Genomic DNA, 13443 nt, shown 5'->3' with positions numbered 1-13443 from the left:
TTAGCTACTCTGTCTAGCCTGCTCATGATTTTGAAAACCTCTATAATCTCCTTCGGAGTCCTCTTTCTCCTAAGAGGACAGTCTTTTAAAACTATCCTCTAAACTAAAGTTTCTCATTTAGATTTAGATTACTTACAATGTGGAAACAGGCTCTTAGGCTCAACAAGTCCACACTGACCCTCCCTCCAAACAGTAACCCACCCAGACCCATTCCCCTACATTTACACCTTCACCTAACACTATGGACAATTTAGCATGGCCAATTCACCTAACCTGCACATTTTTGGACAATGGGAGGAAACCAGAGCACCCAGAGGAAACCCACACAGACACTGGGAGAATGTGCAAACTCCACACAGTTGCCTGAGGTGGGAATTGAACCCGGGTCTCTGGCGCTGTGAGGCAGCAGTACTAACCACCGTGCTACCGTTCTCGAACCATGCTTGCAAATCATTTCTGCACTCTCAAATAATTTCACATTTTTTTCCTATGGGGGGGGGGCCATGGTGGCTCAGTGGTTAGCATTGCTGCCTCACAGCACTAGGGTCCCAGGTTTGATTCCAGCCTAGGGCAACTGTCTATGTGGAGTTTGCACATTCTCCCATTGTCTACGTGGGTTTCCTCTGGCTGCTCCGGTTTCCTCCCACAGTCCAAAGATGTGCAGGTCAGGTGAATTGGCCATGCTAAATTGACCATATAGTGTTAGGTGCATTAGTCAGAGGGAAATGGGTCTGAGTGGGTTACTCTTTGGAAGGTCAAATGGAATCTAATCTAAGCATAATGTGGTGCGCACAACTGTACACAATATTCCATCTGGGGTTTATCAAGAGTCTTAAGAAAGTTCAGCATCACCCCCTTTATGCCCCTATTAATAAACTGCTCTCTACATCTGTCCAGCCACCTTCAACGATCCGTACACCGATACACCAGGTCACTGGGTTAATGCAAACATTTTAGAAATGTATCTGCTATTTTGTACTGTCTCCAAATGTTCTTCCAACCAAAGTACCACACCGTCCTGCTCAGATTTGTTCAATTTTTGTGAAACTGAAAACTTTAAAATTACCCAGCGCACCAGGATCTACATCATTAACATACATCAGAGAAAGCAAGGCTGCCAATACCAATCTCTTGGGAACTCTACTACAGTTCTTCCTTCAGCCGAAGCATATCCATTGACCATTACGTTGTTTCATGTCATTCAGCCAAATTTGCAGCCATGTTGCTACTGTCCCTCTTAAGCCATGTCCTACAACTTTCCTCAAGTCTGTTAGGAGTCAAACACCTTCTGGAAATTCACATATACTACATTACTAGAGTTACCGTCATAGAGACTGCTCCCTCTTCAAAAAATTCCAGCAAGTCAGTGAAACATGGTTTCCCCATTAGGAATGCATGTGGACTCTTGCTAATCAACACACCTTTTCCCAACATGACTACAAATATTGTCCCAAATAGCTGTTTCCAGATACTTCCCCCAAAGTATTTCAAATTTTGAAAGTCTGCTGTCAGATTGCATTGCACAATTATTACCTACTCATATTCTTTAGAAATGCATTTATTCAGATTTAACAATTAATGTCCTTAATCTACATTATGTAATACTCGTCAGAAGTAAATCATGGGCTGTTGTCTGGCATCCACAAATAAAGAGACAGGAGTAAACATTTTTGTGCATACAGATCATTCTTCTATAACACCCTTTCCTCAACATGATTTGGCTGTAACATAATTGATGAATTGGGGAATAATTTTTTTAAAAATGCAAACCTTTAAAATGAATGTTGGATAGAAGGTGATTTCATTGCCAATACTTTAAGCGTATTTGTATTGCATGATTTTTGTGTAGCAGTGTTACATAGGAATGCAACTACGTGTAATAGCAGAACTACCTGTAATTCAGTTTTTGATACTATAGCCACTAGCATTACAATTATTGTAGAAATACTTTTTAGAAACTACCACAACGTGGTCCCTTGATAATACATGCAACGACACTGTATCCCACATTTCTTTATTCTAAGTGAACAAAACATCTCGCATGGATGCGGTTTTAAAAAATTGACAGTCTTATATAGTAAGCAGATGTCAGATAAACATTTAGAAAGGACAGACAAAGAGACCAGCTGGTTCATCAAATCTATCACAGAAAATGAAAGACAGACTTGCATTTACATTTAATCTTTCAGCAGGTGGTTCCAAAGTGTTTGACAGCTAATTAAGAACTTGTGAAATGTAGTCCCTGCTACATTGCAGGAAATGTAACACCCATTTTATGTACAATAATACTCCACAAATATAAAAATCACAACACCAGGTTATAGTCCAACAGGTTTAATTGGAAGCACACTAGCTTTCGGAGCAACAATCCTTCATCAGGTGAATCACCTGATGAAGGAGCGTCGCTCCGAAAGCTAGTGTGCTTCCAATTAAACCTGTTGGACTAGAACTTGGGTGTGATTTTTAACTTTGTACACCCCAGTCCAACACCGGCATCTCCAAATCGTGACTCCACAATTAGGAATTCAATAATCATCAGATAAAGCATTTCTGTAGTAATGCTAGTTGAAGAATAAACGTTGTTCTTTTTTGGTGTCACAGGAATATTCATATTCACTTGAGTGGTAAAGGGGAAAGGGAGTGGAGATGGTGCCTTGGTTTAACTTCTCATCGAGAAGATGGCACCTCAGATAGTGCAGAATGGAGGGTTTGCACTGGCAGTCCAGAATTTTGTTTGAGTTCTGAAATGGGACTTGAACCCAGAACCATGCAAGGCAAGAGGGCTACACAACATTGAGACAGCAATGCTTTGCTTTGATTGGGAGGTGCCGATGTTGGACTGGGGTGTAGAAAGTTTTCAAAAAAAAAAAATCACACCACCAGGTTATAGTCCAACAGGTTTACTTGGAAGCACTAGCTTTTGGAGGGCTGCTCCTTAATCAGGTGGTTGTGGAGTATAAGATCGTTCGACACAAAATTTATAGTAAAAGTTGGCAGTCTGATGCAACTGAAATTATATTGAAAAATATATATTTTTCAATATAATTTCAGTTGCATCACACTGCAAACTTTTGCTACAAATTCTATGTCTTACGATTTTATACTTCACAACCACCTAGTGAAGGAGCAGCCCTCGGAAAGCTCGTGCTTCCAAATAAACCTGTTGGACTATAACCTGGTGTTGTATGCTTTTCTTTGGTCTCCTTACATGACAATACAATGCCAAAGTCCTGAAACAGGTCTGAAAGTAAGGATAACCAGAGTGATAATTTGTAATATTGTTAACTTACCGGGATAGCCTCAAGAATGGTTCCTTTCACAAAGTCGTATCACTTTAATGTCTATATTAATTTAAAATAAAGCCATCTTTGATTATAATGGAGGATAGGTTACTAGAGGTGGATAGAAATGGAAAGAATGAGGACAAGTGTAAGCATATGAAACCAAAGCTGGATTGGATGCCAAGGTGAGTTTTTCTCCACCTCCCCACCCCCAAATTTCTTCGACCTATATAATAAAATTCCAAAACATGGAAATACAGTTCCACTGAAGTGTTCAAATGGGAGCTGCTCAGAGTGAGAGTCAGACATGTCTCAGAATAATAAGATATCAATAATTGGTCATCAGTCCTGGAGCTCACTTCATTGTCTTTCCAGGCAAAAAAGAATTTCCAGAGGTTCCCATCACCACCATAAGTTACTTTTATTCTCTTTCCACGTAGGCTGAAAAACATCCGAACAGAGTGGACAATGGGATTGCTTAGACCCATTTGCCCTTTATCACATAATTGTACTGTATAAATTTGAAGGAAATGTCTAATAACTTTACAAGTGAGATAGTTAAGTCTAATTAAGAGGCAATGGAGATAGAAGTTTTGTTTGTGCTTGATAATCAATTTTTCCTCTCTCCCCCAAGACACTGAATTCCTACAAACGTTGTCATGTTGTTTTGGATTGTTTATTTCTTTTTGACATTCATATGTAATCATTGGCATTCAGATCCATCCCACCAATTCACTGAACAATTTCATATGTTGTACATTTGCCAATGGTTGATAAGATGAGAAAGGCAGGTCCTGCCACAGTATACAGGATAGTTAGTAAATGTTGCAGGGTGCTAATTTGGCATCTGTTATCAAGCTGGTGTGGTTACATTGTCATAGCGGCATACACTGGCCTGCAAATAGCGCCAATTTTCTCTGTTGTTGACTAGTATCTCCCAAGTGTGAAAAATCAACATTTAGGACCTTCGTGACGTACTTGCAAGAATCCATGAAACAGAACTTTAGGGGTCCATTAGTCTTCAGGTTATTTTGCATGACACAATATTCTTGGGAATGTATCCATCTTCCATTCTACCCAAGCTAGTGAAGTTGCTTCAATTTGAATATTAGCTTAGATAGCTTTATATTGAGACACTTCAGATTTTGTTCTTCCAGGAGATGCCAAGAATATACTATAGACATTGAAGATGAAAACTGGTCATTTCCTTTCCCCGATAGCTTCAAGTTATTCATGTTTCCCAGCCATACAATAAAGTACGAAAATATAGATGCCATAATCCAGCTAAATCATAAAATCCCTGCAGTATAGAAGCAGGCCATTTGGCCAATTGAATCCAAACTGACCCTCTGAAGATATCCCATTCAGACACACCTCCCTACCCTATCCCTGTAACCCTGCATTTCCCGTGGCTAACCACATAGCCTTCACATCCCTGAACATTACGGGCACTTCAGCATGGCCAAATCAACCCAATCTGCACATCTTTGGACAGCGGAAGGAAACCAAAGCACCCAGCAGGAAACCCACGCAGACATAGGGAGACTGTGCTTGGTTCCTAAGGTCAGTGTTTTCTTGTACCATTTCATGAACCAGCCAAAACATGGTAACAGCTTTCTCTTTGTCTGCAGTGGGATTTCCACCAGGAATCAGATGGTCATTTAAAATTCAGCCAATTCTGAAAACGTCACTAAGATCATTATGTGCATAAACAGGAGGGTAGCATGAATTAAATGCCTCCAATACATTATTTTGAAAAATATTCTGTAAAGAGAAATGTTAAATGATTAGAATTTTAAAATGCTATTGATGGTCAGGAGGATGGTTTTCTACTTAAATGATAGCTTCCTGATCCTACTTGGCAATGTGAAAAATACTGAAACACAGACATGGATTACTATGTAGCTATAATTACAGCATATTTAAAAAAAAGTCTAAAAGTCTAATCACAGCTGATCACTAGGCTACAATGGCTTGAGTAAGCTCTTTTATGAAATCTGTCTAGACATCTCTTTATTATGTCAGGATCACTGACTAAACAGCAGCTACATGACAAGACAAAGTGACAAGTGGGTGGTGAGGCATAGAGAGGTAAACTTGACCACAAAGCTATAGTTCTTTATCATACACATTCCTGACTGTAACAGTACTTAGAATTCCACATTGTATTAGAATAATGATGTAGTGTCTACATTTAAGATATTGACTCCATGGAGAACATAGTTAGCCATTTATAAAGTTTGGCTATATTTCTGTAACAGCTCCAGTGGCCTAATGGATAAGGCACTGGCCTCCTAAGCCAGGGGTTGTGGGTTCAAGTCCCATCTGGGGTGTCTGACTCTTCCATGTGTGTCCTTAACCTGCTTTGCCAACAACCGCTTATCTGCATTCAGTTGGTGGGGTGTTCCCTGTCGCCTTACGCAGCACTTTACGGGTGGCACGGTGGCACAGTGGTTAGCACTGCTGTCTCACAGCACCAGAGACCCGGGTTCAATTCCCGACTCAGGCGACTGACTGTGTGGAGTTTGCATGTTCTCCCCGTGTCTGCGTGGGTTTCCTCCGGGTGCTCCGGTTTCCTCCCACTGTCCAAAGATGTGCGGGTCAGGTGAATTGGCCATGCTAAATTGCCCGTAGTGTTAGGTAAGGGGTAAATGTAGGGGTATGGGTGGGTTGCGCTTCGGCGGGTCGGTGTGGACTTGTTGGGCCGAAGGGCCTGTTTCCACACTGTAAGTCTAATCTAATCTAAAATAATCCAAGCAGCATTACAATTGTTGGGACAAAGGCTTTTGCCTGAATTCAGACAGAACCTTGAATACCATAAGTAGCTGAGAAGGGTCTTTAAGTTTTCATTAGATGTTTATAAATACAAATTGTTTCCTACCGTGTTTCTCAGAATAAAGTAGAAAAATAATGCTTATTGAGGATAAATATGATAGCAAGTAATGTACAAATGTTTTATTCTGCTGGCAGTGAGAAAGACACCACCAGTTATTGTGAACTGTAAACTGGATTACAGTTGCATAAACCTTCACTTATAGGTTTTGTTCTAAATACTGGATCAGAAAAGATAAATATAAAGACATGTAGAATTCATTGTTACACAACAGCTCCATTGTAAGACTGCATTATTACATACTAAGAATATCAGATAATCTGATGGACATCTGGACCTCATTTGGGAGATCAATGTTACCATGACACGTTCAGTTGGTAGAACTGTTAGTAGAAGGCATGGAATGAAGAGTGCAGGCATGTTTTTGATGGTATGCAATCATTCAGGAGATATTTTACCGATAGAGCAAAATGATCATTAAACACAGCCATTCCAACTTCTATCTCTTCCTGATAGGAAAACAATTTTGCAATCATTTCTGGGCTAGGTGACTCAACAACAACTGAAATCTTTGAGCTGAAAATTACATTTCAAACTGTAAAACAAACATCTAATTTGTAAACTTCTCCATTTTAGAAAATTAAAATTGATTCAATACCATCACTGGATGGTACCATCACATAGGGTAAAAAATGAGGTCTGCAGATGCTGGAGATCACAGTTGAAAATGTGTTGCTGGTTAAAGCACAGCAGGTTAGGCAGCATCCAAGGAATAGGAAATTCGACATTTCGGGCATAAGCCCTTCATCAGGATACTCTATTTACATAAGAGTACTTTCAATGTAAAACTACTCTATTCAGTTGATTTAGCAATATGTTTTATGAATTTGAAGCATGCTTCAATCTGGACTAAGATTATTTAAAGTGCATAAAGTGATCAGAATACTCTTAACCAAAAGCAATTAGATGTAAACTGAAGTGAATTATTGAGAGAAATTTTGGAATTAAACCTTATATAATATTAAATAGTTTTAGCATTAAAGATAGGAAAAGTTGCAGGTTTAGATCAGAAGTTCTATACTGTAAGAATCAATATAAAAGGGAGTGGTGCATCAATATTGTATGAAGGAGCTGCCCGCTTTAGAATTCATTACTTTTGAGTTGAATTTATCCTTGGATCGTGCAAATTATTCGTCTATAGATAATTCTAATTTAACAACAAACCAAGTCAACTCAGGACTTGATATCTTGGGCTTGCCAAATCATAGCTTCTCAATTCTTAACCAAGGAAGGTATGAATAAACTGCTGTCCTTAAATTAATAAGGACTATTAAAAGCAGATTTTTACTACTAATGGAAGTTAGAATCTAAAATGTTAATTAAATTCACATGCATCAGTCTGATCTGTTTTTAGACAACCTTTTAGCTTCCAATATATCATAAATTAAAGCAAAAATATGTACAGTAATACAAAAACCCACGGTATTTCAGAGACCAATCATTTTAGCCTAGGCTGCCACAAATTGCTTTATACAATACTTTATCCTTGGCCTCATTTCTTCTTTAAAGAAATGTTCAGCGAATTGTCAGAATTGCACTACACAGATAGGAACCATTCAACCAATTGTACTTATGGTAATTCTTTGGAGAACTCTCTATTAGTTCTATACCCTTGCACATTCCCTATAGCCCTGCGAACATTTTCTCTATATAATCATATCTGAAAGTTACTAAGTTTCCCCATTATCCTTTCAGTCAGATTATCATAATTCATTGCATAAAATTGAACACATATTTAAAAAAAAGCACGTGAATTAGGAGCAGGAACATGCACATATAAACATACAAATGAGCTGCAGGGGATCTGTCATTTGGCTCTGTTCTGCTGCTGAGATAACGGCTGATGATTGTGGCCTCAATTCCAGATTCCCGTCTGCTCCCAATAATCTTCATTTCCCTGTTAAGCAAAAATCTACCTACCTCCCGCTTCAAAATTTTAAATACCCTGCCTCCACTAATCATTGGAGAAGAGTGCATTATAGAGATCCTCAGATAAAAAAGATTCTCTCCATTCACTTGTTAAATGAGACATTCTTTATTATTGAATTCTGTCCTCTGGGGGTTTTAGTCTCTCCCACAAAAGAAAACATCATTCCAGCCTTCATCTCATCAAATTCCCTCAGAATTTTACTTATTGAGTTCATTCTTTTATACTGACCCAGCCTGTTAAACCTTTTCTCAGAAAATAACCCTTTCTCCCAAGTATCAGTCGAGCAAATCTTCTCTAACCCCTAATTTATTTACAACCCTTCTCAAAATTGTAAACAATACTTTAGACGTTACCAAAACTCTGCACAACTGTAGCAAAACATCTTTACTTTCATATTCCATTACTATTGTAGTGAATTATAACATTCTATTTGCCTTCCAAAATCACTTTTGTACAGACAATAATGTTCTCTGATTCACGAACCTGGGCACCCAGATGATTCTGTACTCTGTTCTGTAATCTCTACTTTTAATGAAGGCTGCATTTCCAAGCTTCCTACCATGTTCATATTTTTAAGACTTGTGTTTTTTTTTGCCCTCTCACTTAACGTATCTATATCCCCTTGCAGACCTCTTACAATCTGTTCACAACCTTCATCACCATCCTACTTCTAGCATTAGCAATTGTGGCAACAGTACATTTAGTCCCTTTATTGAAGCCCTACGCAAACTGTAAACAGATTAGGCCTTAACACTGATCCCTGCGGCACTTCACTTGTTGCATATCTTAGCAACTTGAAAATTACTCATTCACGCTTTTGCTTTGTTTCTTACTCATTAACAAATCTTCTAACCATGCTAATGTATTAGCTCCTATATCATAAACTTTTATTTTGCAATGACCTTGGATTTGTTGCCGTGTCATGGTGTTTTTACAGCATGGAAAAGAGGTCATTTGGCCCATTGTGACCACGCTGGTTATTAAGCATGATCTAATCTAATCCCATTTTCCAGCACTTTGTCACAGTCTTGTATGGTATGGCATTTCAAGTGTCAATTTTAAAAAGTTCTTAAATGTCTGAAGGGTTCCTGTCTCCACCACCTATTTTGGCAGTAAGCTCCAGATAACCATAGTATGTAAAGTGACCATTGGTCTGCTTTCTCATTAGAGAGAGAGAGATGACGGGTGGTGCTTTAATCTAAAAGTTACCACACCTTTGGTGAGGGAAAAGGATAGGACGGAGGAACGTTCATGACAACTGATGCAGGAACTGAACCCACGTGTTGATGTCATGCTGTCTAGCCAACAAGCCTTTGGGTAAAAATACCTTTCTTCAAATCACTGCTATATTTCCTGCTCCTTAAAACAGTATCGCCTGATATTGATTCCTCCAATGGGAAAAAGCGTCTTCCTGTCTATATCCCTCACACTTGGAAATCCGACTGAGATCTACCACCTCAGTCTGCTCTGCTCCAAGAAAAGCAATCTCAGTCCATCATATTTCTCTGCATAGCTGAAGTGCTCCACCCCAGGATACATCCAAGTACACCCTACGTACAACTTCTTTAATGCAATTATATTATTCCTATACTGTCACAAGCAGAACTAGACAGTATTCCAGCCAATTTTGGCTTAATCTGGCCAGGTGCCCTGGATCCCAGGGTCTCTTAGCTTCTTAACTGGTCTATCATGTGACTCCTTGTCAAAAGTCTGACTGAAGTCCATGTAGGTTACATCAACTGTGCTATCCTCAAATGCACACCTAATCACCTTCTTGAAAAATTCAATCAAATTTGATAGATTGTCAAATGCCTTCTGAAAGTTTAAGTGTATTGTGTTAACCAATTTCCCTTTCCCTCACTGCTCGTTAATAACCATGATCTTCCTTTCATAAAACCATGTTGATGATCTTCAATTGCATTAAGATTTTCTAAGAGGTTTTGTTATAACCTTAACAATTTCAATAGCAATAGGCCATTGCTTCCAAAAAGAAGGCAGGAAGAAATGTTCAATATTTCAACAATGAGAAAGTAAACTTACAATTTTGGAAATAGGTTAAAACCGAAGGACACATTTTCCTGTATTTGAATGCTAATGAACTAACATTCCAAACAGAGGAACTGCATGATTCACTGAACTTAATTTGAGAAAGAAACATGGTCCTTTGAAGTAGAAAATTGGACGTAACATAAACTCTGTACCACAAAATATGAAGTAATTTTAAAACAAATATTTTCTTCATTTCCACAAATGTCACTAAGCCGTAAGCATTTGCCTTTAAGACATTTTATCAAAAGTACTGATACAGAATTAGCTAAATCCATACAACTACAATACTGGCATCTACCAGATAACATGGAAAAATGTGCAGGTTTATGCACCCATAAAAAGTCAGACAAATCCATCCTGAACAATTACTGATGCATTAGTTCGTCACTGATTGTCAGCAAAGTGATAGGAGTTTGACAGTGCTATTAAGAGGACCTTAAACTGCAATAACCTGCTCACCAATGCTCACTTGGATTCTCCCAGGGCCAACTCAGCTCCTGATCTCATTACAGCCTCAGTTTAAACATAGACACAAGGACTGATCTCAAAGAGAGATGAGGGAGATTGCCACTGACACCAAGAGAGCATTACACCAAGTCTGGCATCAAGGAGCAATAATAAATCTGGAGTGAATAGGAATTAGGAGGAAAAACTTTCCAATGGTTGGAATCATATGTAGCAGAAAGGATGATGATTGCCATTGTTGGGCCTCATTAAAATCCGTCACAGGACATCACTGTAAGAGTTCCTCAGGATAACTCCTAAGCCAAACAGGTTTGGCTGCTTCAGTAGAAGACCTTCCCTCTATCATAAGGTTGCTAACACTTGTATAATGTTCAGCATCCTTCATGAGACCCCAGACATCTGTGCTCATATATAACAAGGCCTGGACAACATTAAGGATTGGGTTGATAAGTAACAAGTAACATTCACACCACACAAGTACCAGGTAATTAACATCTTCACAAAGACAGAATTTAACTAATGCTTCTTGACATTCAATGGCACCATCACTAGCATTCCCTCTAAGGTGTGTAGCTGTACACATGCACAGTTGCTTTGAGGGTTCAAATCTAATACCAATCGCAGCATTGACTTCCAGTTCCAGATGTCCATTCAACTAGAGAGAAAACAAAACAGGAACTCTAATCATCACTGAACCTCCCCCACCTCCAACATCTTAAAACATATCATTGGCTAATCTCATTTACTTTCTAATCACTTAAATATTATGGCTACAAGGAGATTGGAAGGCTAGGAATACGGTGACAAGTGATGTACCTTTCTCCCAATCATCTCCAAGGCACAAGTTAGAAATGGGATGATGGAATACTGTCCACTTAACCTACTGATTATGGTTCCAACACCACTAAAAAGAGTTCATCATGATCCAGGAGAAAGCAAGTTTCATAGGAAAAACAACAAACAAATTTATTACTATTGCTTTCACCACTGTTGCTTAGTGGCAGAAGTTGTTTCATATACAAGGTACTATACCAGGGCTCCTTATACAACTTTCGGGAACTCATAACATCAACTGCCTGTGCAGCTTGTGATGCCATTGTATTCTCCTTAGCATGAGCCGCAGGTCAAGCAAGCAGAAGCCTGGCTACAGGCAGAGACAGAACGGACCCTGTGGAAACTAATGAGGCATCATCTCACTGGCTGTGGACTGTCTAATCGCAGGCCATTTCTTTCCCATGTTTACCGCTGATGGACTCACTGATTCACCTACCAGAAGAGAATAGAGAAGAGGAGCTTGTGACTGGATGAGCAGTACTGTAGCATTTTTTTATTCTAACTGTTGTTCTATGCATCTTGAACAGGACCTTGCAGACAAGACAGGACCTGGAACATTGGTCAGACAAACTTGATCTAGAAGACCAACTGCAGCATTGTATGAGAACACCACAACCTGAAAGTTTCCCTAAAAAAAATACCATCCTGATTTGACATTCCTTCAGTGTTGCTGAATGTTTCCCTAACAGCACTGGACCTACCTGCATCAGAAAAATGATCTTCCTTTACACAATATTCTCATATTCTTGATGCCATTAGCAACTGCAAATCTATGACTCAGTCTTGAACTTACTTAATAACAGAGGTCTCAGCTCTCTGAGGTACAGAATTCCAAAGATTCACCAACTTTTCAGTGAAGAAATTCCCTCTATTTGCTATCCTAAACAGCTTGCCTTTTATCCGGATACTGAGACGATGTCCCCTGACTCGAGACTTCACCACCAGAGGAAATGTATTTTCTGCATTTAAATCAGTTTATTCCTTCAGAAATGTTGTAAGCTTTTAGGAGATAATCTTTCATTCTTCTAAGCTCCAGTCTCGTCAATCTCTCCTCATGCAACAACTTTATTATTCTGGGATCAATGAAGTTAAATGTTGAGTTCAATGTGACTCGGCTTCAGATGTTGCCAGAACTGCTTCATATCTCCAGCATTTGTGCTTTTGTTTTAGATTTCCAGCATCTGCAATATTTTGCTTTTATTACCCCAGGAGTCAGTCTGTTTCTATTTTGCTGAGAGTGAGAACTTTAATAATCACACATTTTATATGAAGAAAACAACATTTCACCATACTTTGGTAAACAATACAACTTAACTTTGAGGCAGTTTCCCACTTTATCATTGAACCAGAAGTCTGAAATGTTACATTTACTAGAATATTTATTAAAAAGGCTTTAAATTTTGATTAAGACAGGTATTAATCTGCCAAAGAGAAAATTAGCCTACAATTTAAAAGTAATTAGACAATTAAAACATTAAATTACTTTTAGGACATAATCACAAGTTGGTCTCATTTTTCTTAAAGATAAATTGACAGCTCAGAGGTCACATTACTAGGGTTCTGCTACAAGTTTACCATAACAGTGCATATTTAAAATTAGTTATAAGAACACGCTATGGTATTCTCACTTTGACCCAACTCTATGAATAATAGTGAGTTAACTATCACTTTTAGTCAAACGGGTCTAATCATGAACTGAAAATGCTGCAGTAGTCATGGAATAACATTTTTGCTTTTAACAAGCCATAAGCAAAAATCATGTATCACACAACATGATTACACATCAAGGTAAATTAACTAACAATTAGAGATCTGTACCAAGCCTACAGAACATGACTTAAGGGGTCTTGGGGCAAGTGATAATGTTCTCACCTCTGGGCCAGAAGTCCTGGAGTCAAGTTCTACCTGCCTTGGATCTGCATCATAACATGCCTGAACAGTTTAATTAAAAATATCTATGGAATGTAACTTGGAGAGTTACAACAGAAACT

The 13443-nt window shown here is 38.7% G+C and overlaps 1 protein-coding gene and 1 non-coding gene across 4 annotated transcripts in view; one reads left to right on the top strand and one right to left on the bottom strand.

Moving 5' to 3' along the window:
• cttnbp2nlb (CTTNBP2 N-terminal like b) overlaps nt 1–13443 on the bottom strand; it is a 94659-nt gene that overhangs the window by 47810 nt on the left and 33406 nt on the right. The window lies entirely within an intron of this gene.
• trnar-ccu (transfer RNA arginine (anticodon CCU)) lies at nt 5542–5614 on the top strand. The gene has a single exon. It is a non-coding gene; the product is annotated as a tRNA-Arg (tRNA).

Source organism: Hemiscyllium ocellatum, chromosome 26 (assembly GCF_020745735.1).
Source record: "Hemiscyllium ocellatum isolate sHemOce1 chromosome 26, sHemOce1.pat.X.cur, whole genome shotgun sequence".
Taxonomy (NCBI): Eukaryota; Metazoa; Chordata; class Chondrichthyes; order Orectolobiformes; family Hemiscylliidae; genus Hemiscyllium; species Hemiscyllium ocellatum.
This window is presented reverse-complemented; position numbering and strand designations above follow the sequence as displayed.